The sequence below is a fragment of the Quercus suber genome, unplaced genomic scaffold, assembly GCF_002906115.3.
Source record: "Quercus suber isolate HL8 unplaced genomic scaffold, Cork oak 2.0 scaffold_24, whole genome shotgun sequence".
NCBI classification, from domain to species: Eukaryota; Viridiplantae; Streptophyta; class Magnoliopsida; order Fagales; family Fagaceae; genus Quercus; species Quercus suber.
Genome location: NW_027069489.1, coordinates 1955270 through 1968822, shown reverse-complemented (window position 1 = coordinate 1968822; position 13553 = coordinate 1955270).

Here is a 13553-nt window from a genome sequence, read left to right as displayed (position 1 = left end):
CTTAGGGTTTTCAAGGTAGAGATATTATCTACATCTTGATGATCAACAAGGTTACTACCATTGGAGCTTAAAGAATAACAAGCGTGGGTGCTTGTAGCTGATTGAAGAATCCAAGAAAGAAGGAGTCCGTAGATTCGGAGCTTGAACGTGGTCGTGTCAGTAAGTTCTATTGGTGGGTAGCATTAGGAAGTCAAGCGGGGAGCTTGTAAGTCCTTTTGTATGAACTTCAATTCTTTTGCATAGTGGATTCAGGTTTACCTTGAGGATAGCTAGGTCAAATCCTCCCCAAGTTTTTACCGTGTGGTTTCCTGGGTCATCATATCTTGTGTTATTTATTATTCCACTACTTCATATTCTTGATATGATTGTGTGATTGTGGTAAGTTAGATTTGCATAAATTGAATAAGTTAATCAGTTGGCTAATTAACTAGGTTAATCTGGTTGGTTTAAGGGGTCTAAATTTCTATCAAGTGGTATCAGAGCGGGTAGCTCTTTTGTTGTAAATCTTTTAATCTCTGAACTGATCCTTGACCCCTGTTATCATGAATAATTTGAAGTATCTTTCTGCTCATGTTTGTGATGATTTGAATAAAAATGACACTATTGTTTCTATTGATTTTTTTTATGCTTTTGAAACTCTTCGTAAGGAATTATCTAAATCTTTGAAAATTGCTAAGAAATTTAAAGAAGAGTTAAAATTGGCTAATCTTGAAAAAGAGGATTTGATTGTGAGACTAGATAAGTCTAATAAAAAGAATGAATTTTTGAGAAATCAAATTTCCTCTCAAGATGAGAAGATGAAAAGTTTGGAACAAGAGTTAGTTGAATCTAAAACTAAAATTGAAAATTTGACTAGTACCAAGCCTGCTATTGATAACAGAAGTGTTTCTGTTTCTCTTAAGCATAAGACTGAGAAAGTTTATTTCCCTCCTTTCAAGAGGAATAACAAAGAGAGGGCTTAGTTTGCTAGGTTAGACAAAGGTAAAAGTTCTGATGTTAACGCTGAAGTTTCTAAACCTATGTCTAAACCTGCTGCTAGTGTGCAAAAGAAATCTTTTTTTGTGCCTACCTGTCACCTTTGTGGTGGTGTTGGTCACATTAGACCAAATTGTTCTTTGTTGGGGCAAAAACCAAAATCTGAGACTAGATTTGCTATTAAGAATACTAATATTCCTAAATTTTATTGGCAATAAGGAAAGTATATATTGAACAATCTCGCCAGGTAAATTGTCTAAGCTTTTTATGTCCTTTTCAATGTCTTGTTCTTCATTCAACTTTTGCCTTTTGGGTTTCTGAATAAGGCCACTTTCATCCATTTTCCAATGGTTTTTTACTTACCTAAAATTAAGAATACATTGTCAGCTATTCCAATATCTATAAAATGCTGTGGTAGAAAAATTTGTAGAGACATAGTGTATTCCAAAATTTTCAACAGTTCAGAATCTTGACCAGATTGATTGGTGAATGCAGGAGACAGAGAAATTTATTTTAATTTAGTACAATTTATTTTTAATAGGTAACGAATAATTTTATTAAAAAAGTAGTCAACCCCAGTACATTGGGGATGTACTATGGGGGCAAAAATAATGAACCAAAATTACAATGATCCAGTAAAATAGGAAGGGAAAAATAAGAAAAATGTGACAGAGCCACACTCCATACAAGGAGTGTAATATAAGAAAAAGGACGTAATCTTTAGCAAAGACCGTTCACATCCCTCAAAACATCTAACATTCTTTTCACTCCAAATACACAACATCAAGCAATGCAGCACAACAAAATACAATTAAGTACTTTTATGTCTTTGGCTTATTGTATTCTAAGTACAATCAAGTACTAATAAAATTAAGATTTTTATGTCCATAGTCAATTGTCTTTTCGGTTTATTGTATTTTATTTTAGGTAGTATTTGATTAAGTTTATTAGTACTTTTATTCAAAGTTAATGGTATATTTGTCATAAGGCAATTAAGGTTTCCTACACCAATTAGTAGTAGGGCTTAGTATTCCTATAAAAGTAGACTATATAGTCCTATCAGAGAGAGATCATTTCGATGAATGTGTGTTTCTTTTGGAACCAACTAGGTGCCGACTCCCAATGGTTTTTATCTACATGGTGCTGACTTCTAGTATTCTATCCTTATCTTTAAATATTTTTTCCGTAGAAGCATTTATTTTTCCTGTGTCAACTAGTCCCTATATAAAAATACTCCCATTATGTATTTTGTATTTATTTGTTTGATTGGATCTTATTTGCATTTCTTTCTCTTTTAATACATCGCAAGTGGAGGAAGGAGATTCAAACCCTATGCGTCTCCATTGGAAATAACAAGAAGTGTTAGTTGACCTAAAGGTCATTGGCATTTGGCAGATCTTATTTGCATTTCTACCACTACCAAAATTGATAAAGTAACAGAAATTTGGAGCTGTGCACTTCAGTTGAATCGGTAAGATTGCATCTACAAATACTAACAACCAAACCCGAGTCCCAAAACTTTAATGTTGACTATGGATTTTTCACAAACTAATTAGGAATAAACTTTTATGTTGACTATGAGATAATAACCATAAATTTTATGAGTATATCAACTATGATATATGACCTTATACATTAAAAACGTAATTACAACAACATTTAGTATGAAATCAATAACAAATAATTTTCAAGAATTAAAAGAACTAGTAAGTTACCCGTGCGATACACGAATAATGTTGTAATATTCTATGTAAGATGGTTTTAGAAAATATTGTATAATTATTATAGCATGATTGTTATAGAACTTTATTAGTAATGAGTTCATCATTAAAAACAACAATTATAAATTGCACACACATATCCATTATAATTATTCAATTGAAGTAATAAGGGAAAAAAAAAAAAAAAAAAACTTTGGAGGAATATGATAGAATAAAAGTTGATTTAAAATGTGTCTTTCTCTTTCTCATTAATTCTAAAACAAAATACACATCCCAAACATCCACAGTTAATCACATCATTTACAAAACTCACAAATCCACAACATCCGACATTAACATAAAAATCGTAATTGTTGTTGTTACCCGATATAAAATGCAAGCCCCCCTTCCTTGGTTGTAGCCAACTCATATGAGTTAGGATTAGATGAGACACAATGTTAGAGCTAAGTAGGTGTAGTTGAAAGATTGAAGGAAAATGATATTGTTTTTGGTCTGTGTGTATTTGACGCAGGATGTCATGAGGTATATATAAAGGGATTAGAAGTGCAAGAGGTAAAAATGATGAATTAAAATGCAAATTAAAGAGTGTTGTGTGTATGTGTAAGAGATGAAAAGTCTTGAAACATTGAACCAAATAATACAAAGAATATTTATTTTTTAATTAGAAAAGTCTTGAAACATTGAACCAAATGAAAAAAAAAATCAATATTTAGGGTCCGTTTGGATAGAACTTATTTTGCTGAAACTGAAAATACTGTAGCAAAATAATTTTTAAATGTGTGAATAATGCCGTGAGACTCATTTTTAATAAAAAGAAAGCTGAAAAGTGAAGTTTGTGGGTCCCGTGAACAGTGCACGAGACCCACTGATTGACAGAAATGTCAAAAAAACACGGCCAAATAGTACTCCACTGTTGCACTTGTCCCCTGAAACGCATGTAGAAAAAAAAGCAAAATGCAAAAGCAAAACTCAAACGTGGATCCAAACCCACACTTAATTTATTCTTATCTTGGATGTGGCACTTGAGAAAATATCAATTCTTTTTACATAGAATGTGCCGCTTGGCAGAACTTCATACTTTCTCATATGATGTTTCTTTTAAATATTTTGTAAGAAATTATCTTATAACTCATTGGATTCATCAATACTATTATCTTAGTTACAATAGTCATAGTTTATGTACGAAATTTGTGAGTAAAAGTGTAAAATAATAGACAAACCAAATCTTATTATCATTAAAAACCAAATCTACTAAGTTTGCCAGTATAAGTGTAAAAATCTACGGACTTTGTAGAGATTTAAAAATCCCAAACACCCATTCTCATCATAGGCAAACCAAATCCTAACCAAACCAGCAAAACGATATTAGTCACAAACCATCGATATTGACATATGATAGTTGATGAAGAACATAAAAATGAAAGATATAAAAGTAAAGCTTGACTTCAAAGGGAAAATTCAATTGTGATGATGCATTGGCGATTTTCGTGAAGGAGTACAGAGAGAATAATTGGACTTGGATATGCTTGAACTCCTCGCTATTGCCCTTGCTATAGGATTTTATAAGTCACTTCCTTTTATATATATATGCCTATTCATTTGTCTGTAATTCAACAAAACACCGAACACGTCTAAATTGTAAACTATATATTAGATTTAGGATATGGACAATGGGAGGAAAATTTTAATGCAAAATTTTATAGAAAGTAGTTACTTTTTTCTTTTCTTATAATTTTTTTAAAAAATATATCGTAAACCAAAGCCTCTAAGGCATCCGTTAACTTTTCTCTTACATTAATATCAACGCAACAAAATCCTAACCATCTGTTGTTGTTGTTGTTTTTTTTTTTTTTTTTCCTTCAATGACCAATTCCTTGTGGGTTTATATAGATAAATTTTATATAATAAATATTTGTTTTTTTTTTTTTTTTTTTTCCTTCAATGACCAATTCCTTGTGGGTTTATATAGATAAATTTTATATAATAAATAAATTTAGTTCATATTTGATAAACTATTGTATTTGTGTTTCCTCTTATCCAAGAATGCAATGCCTTTTCCGAAAAGGGAAAAAAGCACAAGATTTTAAACCCTTAGTCACCGTGTTTGAATTTAGTCACATTTAGAGCACTATCTAGCCTACACAAGCAAAATGTTAAGTTATAAAACCGTGAGTAATAAAAACAATGTTTTTGAATCACCACTATAGCATACTTGTGATTAATCATGCTAAGCTAGCAATGGCATTGACAAACTAAAAATTTTAGAAAGGAAAAAAAAAAGTAAATATAAAAAGGAGAAATTTAAAAAGAAGAGAGAAGTGATGGTAAGAGGGTATTCTGTTACTACGATGTGGTCCTTACTGATGAGAATTAGACTTTACTTCAGCAATATTAGCAATACAATCAGGCACATCCTAAAACCAAATGAGAGGACTATCCAGAAACAATGCAACCATGTTTGCCATTCGGTGTGCAGCCTTGTTAACTTCACACCTGATGTGCTTAGACTTCCATGCTCGTAAATATGATGCAGCATGCTTTGCATCGTCATTGAGATTGCTGAGAGCATTTTATAACTGTGGAAGTGGAAGGGTTGAGAGAACTTAAAAAACGTTTTAGAATTCTGAATAGCCTATGGAATTAATGAGGAAGTGGAAGAGTTGAGAGAAACGTAGAGTAGCAATGTTAAATGATGAGATGGAAGTAGAAAAAATAAAAATAAAAATAAAAAACTGAATGGCTAAGTTATCAAAGAAGGGTGCCACTTGGCAGAACCTCATGCTCTCTCACTTAAGGTCTCTGCTTTTATATATATATTGATGTTGAAACTTCATTTTCATAGATAATTGTATTGCAACAAAATAAGAAATGATTATCTTGATATTTTGTTAATACTCAACGAATGCTAATTTTGATTTTCACCCTAAAAAAGATGTTTTATACTTCAGCCCCTCTCCTCAATTCGAACTCTGGCTCCATCCTTGGGGATCGGCCACATTTATTCTTAGAGAACACTCCAACTTGTATATGTACTGAATTTGTTCATAATAAAATGACTAAATTTTAGGTCAGTCATTAACCTACCACAAACTAGGAAGTACAGGCACAGACACAAGTATGAGTACACATTTAAGTGTTGCAGACTTAAAAGTTAAAACACACCTAACATGATATGTATAAATTAATCTGACAAAATTATACTTGTCAACAAAAATTAATCAAAAGAAAATCATATAAAAGAGTAAAATGGCTGGATAATTACCGTTTATGCCACTGGAGGGAATTAAAGGACGGAGTTTATGGTAGGTGGCATGGCTTGGTGGTTTCAGATGGAGGAGGAGGAGATTAGGGAAAATAGGAATCTCTTTATATATTTGTTGATCACTAGAAAAATATTTCATGCCCGACTCAACTAGGACTTCACTGGCGAGAGGTATAGTTTCATCCAAACTCTGCTGCTCATACAAGATAGGAACAGTACTAACCAGGCTAGGCTGTCTCCAATAATTTCGGGTTCATGATTTATTCCATTTTCACAATTTAAAATTAAAACCATAGTAACACGGTTATCCAAACTGCCGCCCGAAGGATTAGCGGATAATCCAGCAATCTCGCGTGCATCTGTTAAAGGCAGTTACACGTTACATGATCATCGAATTTGCCTCCTGAAGTACTTGGTTCTGAGTTAGTTTGTTCCTTCTTGGTGGGCTAGGTGGTTTGTTTCTTAATTTTTCACTCTGTTTACGGTAACCTGCTCTCAACCAGTCCCCATGCGGACTATCTCTACCATCCCTTAGCTTTTCCTTTGTACAAGCCTTTGCCTCATGTCTGTCCTAGGAATCCACAGTTGAAACATAGTCCCAAGAGTCGTTCGTATTGAAAGGCGACCCATACTCTATCCCCTGACCGGTGCATGCTCCTCTTTGGATCGGTTTATCCAATGGCATCTCGACTTGAACTCGAAGGAAACGGGCTTGGTCAAATGATATGGCTTTGCAATCAACAGTGACAATTCGACCAATTCCACTTCCAATATCTCTACCCGCTTCTTCATTGATAAGGTCAAAAAGAAGTCCCCATACCTGCACCCATATAGGGATGTGTGAGAAGTTAACAAAGAATGCCGTCATCCCCTTTTCCCCATCACCGGAGTAACAAGAGGCGGTTGTCAAAACTCCATGGACCATTATTCATAACCCATACTAATTGGCTTTCTAATGAAAATTTAAACTGGATAAGCCCCTCTCCAACGTCATTAATCTTCAAATCTTGACCAAATTTCCATACACCCCTTAAGAGATTTTTTGCCGCCTGAAGGTTGATGGGTTTTGTCTGTGTTGAAACGACCGATGAGACTAAGAGAGCATTCCTCAAGAATTTTCTCTCGATGTTTTGATCGGACAGTAATGGCTTCACCCTCTTCCTCTGTCAGATTAAATCGTTGTAGACATTTAATGAAATCCCCGAGTCCATGATGAACTAGGAAAAAGAACACCTGACTGTGAAGGAAGATCTATATGGTACGTAGTATCAGTAGAAAACAGAAGATTATATGGAAGTAACAGTGAAAAAGAAAAAGAAAAAAGATACTAGATGGAATTATCACTAGAAAAGGGAAGTAACACTGGATCACAATAAAAGTAGTTAAAAAAAAAAAGGAAAACCCCACACCTAAACGTAGGAAAGTCCTATTATGGTGGGGATAGAGAGAAAACTACTAGGTAGTAGAGGAATTCTCACCTTCATTGTGAGAAAATGCTCCTAGCAAGAGGAGGGCTTCTATAATGTTAGTCCCCTCAAGTTTATCCTGTGTGCGTAATTGGTTCCTCAAGTTTGAAGCGACCACAATTGGTTCCTCAAGTTTTAAAATTGAGTTGTATTAGTTTTTTACTAACTATCGTTATAATGACTTGGTAATTTTTTTAAGAGATGAGTTCAAGTTACACTTGGTGTAACTCTATAAGAGTTACACCTTTTTTTAAGTCATAGATTTACAAAAGATCTAACGGTCAAAAAAATAGCAATAAATGCTAATTAATTTGCACATTATTCACTTAATTAATAGTAGTTTTGTTTCTCTCTCCATACTAATTGTTAAAACCTTTTACATATATATTCTTTTTTTGGCCACATGACTTTACAAATATATTTACAATACTCTTTTACCCTACATCTTCTTCTACCAGACTACCACTACTACTCTCTCTTTCCTTGTACACGTCTACCACATCTTTCTTTGTTTTTCTTTTTCTTTCTAAGTCTTTGTTCCTCCTCTCTATGCTCTTGCGCCACTTTCAGATTGGATCTATTATCTTTGCCACCCTACTTTTTTTCTTTTTAATTATCTCAATGTAGTTTCATCCAGAGCTTCTTTTTTCTTTTTTCTGCTAAGTAATATTTGACACCCATAACTCTTGAAACCGAAAGAAGAAAAAAATGGAAGAGAAAATTTGAAAACAAATTTTGAATTAGAAAAGTAATAGAAAATTAATTGTAATTGTGTTGTTGTTCCTGAGTTTCAGTTTGTAAAGTGGATTAGTTTTAATGGGCAAATAGATCTAATGGAGATTACTGGTTCAGAGAGTGTTGGTGCCCCTCCAAAGCCATAGTTTGTGATAGTTCTTAACTTGCCCTGGTGTTAACTTTTTGCTTGAACATTTTATGAAATGGACTAGGAAAGTGATAGAGGAAAAATGAATTACAGTGAAATAAAGAGAAAGAAAAAGAGAGACAAAGAAGCAATCAATTAGGAGAGAGTTAATAAGGATGTTATTAATTAGGTAAGTATTTAATGATGAGATGAAAAAATTGTGTTTTCTTTTTGACCGTTAGATCTTTTGGAAATTTATGGCTTAAAAAATGTGTAACTCTTGTAGAGTTACACCAGGTGTTACTTGAACTCATCTTTTTTTTTTAATGATGTGACATTTTTTTAATTAAAAATCAGAAAATAAATTTCTCTAAACGCATGTGCAAGTATAAGATTTACTTTGCGAAAAAGAAAGAAAGAAAAGAAAGTAGAATATACAAAAACCCCTCTCAACATTCTCTATTTGTTTCTTCGTAGCAAGATAATGACTAAATATCATCCATCATAGCCAACTTAAAAAATGTCTTGCCAACTCTTTTCAACTAAAATATTTTAGAGAGAGTACCCAAAATACATGGTTTTTTTTTTTTTTTATAAATTTTTTTAACAATATTCAAATTCTCAAACTAAAAAATTATTTTGAAGTGGATCTTTTCTACTCTTTTTTCTTTGGCAAGGCTCAATTGCATAACTTATTGATACCAAATGTTGACGTGTTGTTGTGCAATAGGAGAATTCATCACTTTTCTCATTCCTCAGTCATAATTTCAACTGCATCATCCATATACTTTGCACTAACACCAATAGCTCTATCCCTCCCACACAAGATCTCAATGTCCTCCAATTGTAGCAAGACTGACGACTACATTCGTCCAAATGGCTTTCAAAAGAGAAAATGTGAGCCATTGCTTTATGTCAGCATGAAGGTACTAGAGATTTTCTATAGAATGTGTGGTGGGCAGTAATCAACAGCCATGCACTGTTTACCAAATGCCAAGCAGAAATTTTCCTTTGACAAACAAAACAAATTGATTAGCATGAGTTTCAACAATACCAAACATACCACATCAAACATGTCTTAGTGAAGCTTAGTGACAGAGTCTCCATGGCCAAGCTCTTGAGCAACTCCATACGCAATATAAGTCTTGGGACCTATATCTGATTTTTTGGGCAAATGGAGAGCAATGTTTAAAATACCCTTGTCTCATCACCATGATGTGACAAGTGTTCAAATAAAGTAGACGAAGACCAATCTTTTAGCTTCAGTATCAAGGGCCATGAATGACAATCAAACCGACCTTTTGTATACCCAATAAGGATGTTGATATTAGTCTGTGATTCACCACAATAATTAGTATCACAAAGCAAAATTATCAAGGACTATTTGTGTGTCATTTTATTATGCCTGAGTAGACAGGTGGAAAGTAAAAATACTTTAAACAAGAAAGGAACAGTAAAAGGAAAAACAATGACAATAACTCCAAAAGAGAAAATTGGCCTTAACAATCACTAGCATGAATGAAGAACCACCAAAAAGTGGTGGTCCTCCAATTTTTCATGGGGCTTTTTATTATATATTAATTTGAGACTGAAAGGCAAGGGATAAGAAGGTAGTCATCTCCCCTTGAAATCAATTGGAAGGAGTACATGCAGCTACTAATTTTTAAGTGAGGAGTATTTAAAGCACTTATTTTTTGTAAATGACCCGGAACACTAATGAACAAGTTGCAAGATAGCATCTCCCTTTTTCCCTTACTTGGATTGACTAAGATAACCATACTAAAACTCTATTCCTATTTCTTCTAGATTGAAAAACTATTATCAGTGGTCATCAAAGGTTGGGAATTGAATTACTGTGTTCAGAACTAAAAGGAACCTTCCTGAGAATAAATTAAATTGAAAATTCCTAGAAATGAAACCTTTTTTTTTAAAGAATTTTCAAACAATCTTACTAAAAACTGATAAAGCACAATAGATCAAACACAAACTTCAAGCTTCAGAAATATTTTCTGAACTTGAATCTAATCATATTTTTCATCCAACTTTATAATTTTTTGAAAAAAAAATTGATTTGAAATATAAATCATTTTCATTATCTTTAAAAGTCAAAAACAAAAAATAGTAAGACCTAGATGAAATATGCTTGACTTGGAGACCAAAAACATCCTAAAGATTAGACAGGAACCAATCTAAAATAAAAACAAAGGATGAGTTTCACTGTCTCTTTCAAGGTCTATATTACTTGAATGAAATTTAAAAATGCTATACCACAAAATGACCACAAAGTTTTTGTTTTTTAGCAAAACAAAAACAGAGCATGCTAATTGCAAGTATACATGTTTAGTCATTCTCTCAAACACCTAGCATGCATGCCCACTAAAACATTGCAACTTAAATAACACAAAGTTATAAACTTTATAGTGTGTATGAATAAATAACACAGTCTGATCAACAACAAAAAAACACAGTAATACATACAAGTTGGACAAAAAGAAACACAAATTAAATGGAAGATATTTGACCCCAAAAAAGCACCTATTAAATTTAAGATTTTATTCAAAATAGTTTACAAACCCATTAGGGGTTTGCAAAAATAAGAAGGAAGAACAACCAAAGTGATACTGAACTCTTTATGCACCCAAACTAGATAAAAAAAAATAAAATAAATAAAAAATAAAAAATAAAAACTACTTCTGCTCATCAGGAATTGCCTTAACCAAATCTATGCATAGAAATTAATATTATAAAACAACAATAGAAATTACTTATAAAACCACAAATGATATTTGATATTTACAAATCATAGTAATAAAAGTAACATGTTATAGGGTGTCTCAATAAAGTAAAAGTGAATTCAAAGTGAGTGAAAAGTAGAGAGGGGAAAAAAAAAAAAAAGAGACAAGTGAACAGAGAGAGATCCTTCTATGTGAAAGGTTCAAAGGATTTCTCCAAGAACCAAGAAGAAGAAGATGAAGAATTAACAATCAGAGGAATATAAACCATATTGTGCCACTTAGCAAATAACCAATCAAGGAAGAGTACAAATCAAACCAGAAAATTAAATTAAAATGATTAAGTAAAAGAAAAAGTATCTAACCATTCTTCAAGACTCAACAAAGGTCATTTAGGTGTAGGATTTGATCTTTCTAGGGTTTTTTAGTGAGTTCAATCAATAAATAGGAAAATGATTAAAAATCAAAATCACAATTTGAATACCAAACACAAAATTCAAGGAGGCAGAGCCATGAAGGTTTGAGAGAGGCGGCTAGAGGGAAGAACCCATTAATTAGAGATCTCCCTCAAGCGCTTGACAAACCTAGATGACTAGTAGCATGTATCTTATTAAAATTAAATAAACAGACCAAATGAAAACAAGTGAAATCTATAACTAAGATTTAAGTGGGTACCGTAACCCCAAAAAAATATGGAGTACTGTAGAATGACCCAGTGATTATATGTAGGTCTCTCACAATATGTGGGTTCTACTTCTATATGTATATATACCCACCGTATGTAAAACACCTTGTCTTTGGCTTTAATGATTGTCAGTGTCAGAATCATTGCCAAATTACCTAACCAGGAAGATCCCTAGCTGCACAGACAAAGACAATGTTGCCTAAATGGTCACTGTATTCTCAGCACGTCTAAAACTCTAGTGTCAATATTCAACAAGAAAATTTGCTCTTTTATGTTTTGAAGGCAAAGACATAAAGGCTTGAAACATATGCCTCACATGGCATTGCAAATATTCATGCATTAATGCAAGATGTATTAAGGGAAAAAAATGCAGAAGTGGTGATCAATTTCTTGTCAAATCGAACTATGTACTACAAGTCTACAACATCTACAGAAAAGCAGTAATAAAAAGAAGAATTTTAAAGAGCTGCTTTATAGGTCTACCCATAACACATAGATCTCACTACATAGAAGTGATTTTAGGCATCATGTATCCAACGATTCTATGGTATAAGTTGGAAGTGGAAATCCTTATTTGAGAGAAAAGGTGTCTCATACATTGAATATATAAATTTTCTTTCTCATAGCACGGGTGTTCTACATGCATACTCATACACAGATACACCTTTTTACAAGCGCGAAAATTAAATTATAGACCCTAAAGGGTGAGTTGGAATTGGACTACTTTAGGAATCTCCAATGTGGAAATAGAACTGGACTCTAGGTTGCTGCATACCTTGTTCTCATGGCACACAGGTCTGTCATGGCGCATGTCTCTCTTGTTACCCCAAGCGATGTACTCCACTTTCTACTTTTGAACTCCTCCAGATTGGTTTGTGGTTTTTTTTAATATATGCCAAATATAACTGGTTATTAACCCACAAGATAAAAAAGAAGGGAAAAAGAGCTTTCTCTGCACCATAATAAGCCTCTCCTGGCTGCCCCCTAACCCTATCTACATTGCCACAGTTTAATTTGCTAAAAACTGTCATAGAATCACCAAATATAAGCTTTAGGTTTCAGAACCTTGGACTTAAATGGTTTCAGAGATTTGGAGACTCATTCCCAGAATCAAAGCTTGGCTATTATATCTAAAATTAGTATTTCTTTTTTTCTTTTTTTAATATATTCTAAGGCCTTGAAGAATGGGAGTATAGAACAAATTCTCCATACTCTGGGACAATGCAACAAGAAAAGAGTTTCACATGCTTGTTGACTTGACAAAGCTACCACATTACACTATTTGTGACAAACTTGATATTGTCATTACTAAGTAAATCACCAAGACAAAAACAATGCCTTCAAAATTACTCAGTCATTTTCAATGCACAAAAGATTCGCTTGTGGCATATCTTTCACCTTTAAAACTAGTAAGATAACGGTGCAAATATAGCCTTCCTTGCATTAACCTGTTACCTATATGGTTTTCACTGACCCTTTTATTGACATAACAATTTAACAAGATACTATGTAATTCTTCAGATTTTTCCAAAAAAAATAAATCGATCTGAGCCTCCTCCAATATGATGAAGAGCACAAAATTGGATCCTAGTGCATTTTTTCCCCTAAAATAAAAGGACGTTAAAAATCCACCTAAATCCAAAAACAGACAAACACAGATATATATAGACCCCATTTCTCAAAGTTAAATACATATCATTCTTTAACTAAATACAAGACAGAATTAAAATATTTGTTAAATAATTGTGTTCTTATCAAAACAATATGGAGATATACAATTTCTAAGTTCTAATATGTAATATGGTATTCATGGTTTGATCATATAAGTTTGCATATAATATAATATGTTC